Genomic DNA, 2,831 nt, shown 5'->3' with positions numbered 1-2,831 from the left:
AAGTTGAAAAACCTGAATTCGAGAAAAAACGTTTTAAATCAAAATATGTTCGTCTATAACTTTTTAAATATGTCGTTCCGCTGGCGAGATGGGGATTTAACATACACATGGATAGTAGTCTTAAGTCGCCTTAGGTGGTTATAGCTTATGACCACAGATATATGGCGTCGTATGCGGTAGAAGGTTAATTTTTTCCTATAGTTTTTTATATACATATTTGTTAACATTTTTGGAAGCTCAATAGCACGCAGGGAGTAACATAAGTACCAGAAATGGCCACAAATTGTCGCTACTTCTTGCAAATTCAAATAATTTAAGGTGCACATATGTGATTTGAAGCCGTTATTAGTCTTATATCTGATAAATAGGTTCAATGCGTATGCCAATGGGATACTCTCCATGCCTTACCGACCACTTTTCTCAGTAGTTCAGAACAGTGGCCATCTAGTGGTACGCGTATGTAGCAGAATTAATTGTTTTAAATTCACCGTAGTCATATACATATTCGTACCAGACACACAGAGTTTCGCAAAAAATCATACAAATTTCAAAAGTATAATTTATATAAATATTACTGCTGTTTAAAAAAAGTAAGTGCTGTAATATGTCGATTTAAGCAGGCATCACACGATTTGTACATTTGCACNTATAGTTTTTTATATACATATTTGTTAACATTTTTGGAAGCTCAATAGCACGCAGGGAGTAACATAAGTACCAGAAATAGCCACAAACTGTCGCTACTTCTTGCAAATTCAAATAATTTAAAGTGCACATATGTGATTTGAAGACGTTATTGGTCTTATATCTGATAAATAGGTTCAATGCGTATGTCAATGGGATACTCTCCATGCCTTACCGACCACTTTTCTGCAAGCCTTCTCAATTTACTGTACTCCTATATATTTGCTAAATGCTTTTAGGAGTTATAGTACTTTCCCAGCTTGGATAGGGACCGGAATGAAGTATTATAGTTTATCGTAAAACTCTAAAAGCCTGTATTTTCTGGATTTTTGATGCTATTATGAATATGTATCTTTCAATGTCCGCTAGAGAATTTCACTCATCGGCATCTAACAGAGTTACGAATGGCCAGATCATTAGTATAAGCACTTAATTTTTTTTTTTTGATCACAAATGACCACATCAAAGGGGATATAACACTCCTGCCTGAGGATTGTGTTTTTGTTTGTTTTCCTCAACGTCGGCGCTTTACCCCACTCAGGCAACACTTGCTCGGTAGTTCAGAACAGTGTCCATCTAGTGGTACGCGTATGTAGCAGAATTAATTGTTTTAAATTCACTGTAGTCATATACATATTCGTACCAGACACTTGTTAGGAGAAAATATTAATGTCGCCGATTAACAGTATCCAAATTAAGCATTTTTACGTCACCGAGAGCAAAGCAATCCACACAGAGTTTCGCAAAAAATCATACAAATTTCAAAAGTATAATTTTTATAAATATTACTGCTGTTTAAAAAAAGCAAGCGCTGTAATATGTCGATTTAAGCAGGCATCACACGATTTGTACATTTGCACATTTGGCAGCCACAGAGTGGTGTTGTCTAGAAGTTTTTGTCGAGAATGAGTTCAGCTCAATAACAACCTTCTAAACAACACCTGTTTGTAACTGTGAAAATGTACAAAGCTGTACAAATGTACAAATCGTGTGATCCCTGCTTTAGACAAGTGTTTTGTTAAAAATATAGTAATGAAAGAAAACAATTTCTAAAGTTCGGCGATTTTTTAAAACTCAGTTCAATCATTTTTAAACAGTGCTGTTATTGAATATTGAGGTTAAATATGCCGTATGTATAATTATCATAAAAAGAAAGCCATAAAACAAAAGTTAAGAAAAAAGAAATTCTTATAGAAATGCGTAAAAAGGGCACCTTTGCTTGAAATTCAAATAAATTGAACCCAGCGACTGAGTGGCGATCGCTACCGTAATAAAACGCCGTTCATTCGCATATGTATATACATATATATATGTACATATATGTACATATATATGTATAGAATTTATTTTCTTTTTTTTTGCAAATTTTGTGCGACATAGCGCCAGACATGGCGCGCCATTCAAAGAAATTATACGTAAAACAAAAAGATAAAATAAAGCACCGATAAAAAGTAAAGGAATATGCGCTCGGTGAAGTGAAAATATGTATGTCGCTAAATGAAACTAAATTGAATTGATTTCTCATTCAAAGNTTCGGTGAAGTGAAAATATATATGTATGTCGCTAAATGAAACTAAATTGAATTGATTTCTCATTCAAAGCAGATCGCGCAGCATTCCTCGTCGCGCCAACAAAAGCAACAGCAACAACAATTATAACGATCAACCGATCTGAGTGTTGCTCTCGATTAAACAAATATTGATGAACTGATTTGTGGCAAAAGTTACTTAAAAAAAAAAAAAATACACTAAGTTCTTCTATACACCCTATATCAATATTTGCACAAAAGCAAATAAACAGAAAGAAAGATAAATTGCAAAAAGATTTGAATAGCCCCATTGCGCTAAGCAAAAGGAAAATCTATCTCGTCGAGTTAAGAAAAGTGAATGAAAGCAAAGGGCTTGTTGTGTACTTAAACGAGCACTAAAAGCAACATAAATTTGCTGAGAAAAGAAAAATAACAACAAATAAAACGAAAACAACAAAACCCACACAACTTTTACTATAAACAGCAAAAGGCATTGTACTTGAACTGAATATCAATGAAGTTCTCAATAAATGTAAGTAATTGTGTCAAAAATTTTTATTCTTAATGATCTCAGAAAATAAGTTTCCAATGAGTATATAACTATTTAACAAAAAAAAAA

General features: G+C 33.3%; 1 long non-coding RNA gene across 1 annotated transcript in view; it reads left to right on the top strand.

The window, feature by feature from the left end:
* LOC108375242 (uncharacterized) overlaps positions 1–2,636 on the top strand; it is a 16,227-nt gene extending 13,591 nt beyond the window's left edge. Inside the window, exon 2 of the long non-coding RNA XR_001849143.1 lies at positions 2,286–2,636. This is a non-coding gene — a long non-coding RNA (uncharacterized LOC108375242). The remainder of the gene's footprint in view (positions 1–2,285) is intronic.
* The last annotated feature ends 195 nt before the right edge of the window (positions 2,637–2,831 follow it).

The sequence above is a fragment of the Rhagoletis zephyria genome, unplaced genomic scaffold, assembly GCF_001687245.7.
Source record: "Rhagoletis zephyria isolate East Lansing unplaced genomic scaffold, Rhagoletis_zephyria_1.1 Rzeph_scaffold_08677, whole genome shotgun sequence".
Classification (NCBI taxonomy): Eukaryota; Metazoa; Arthropoda; class Insecta; order Diptera; family Tephritidae; genus Rhagoletis; species Rhagoletis zephyria.
Note: the sequence above shows the minus strand (reverse complement) of the source record. Positions and strands in the feature narration are given on the sequence as shown.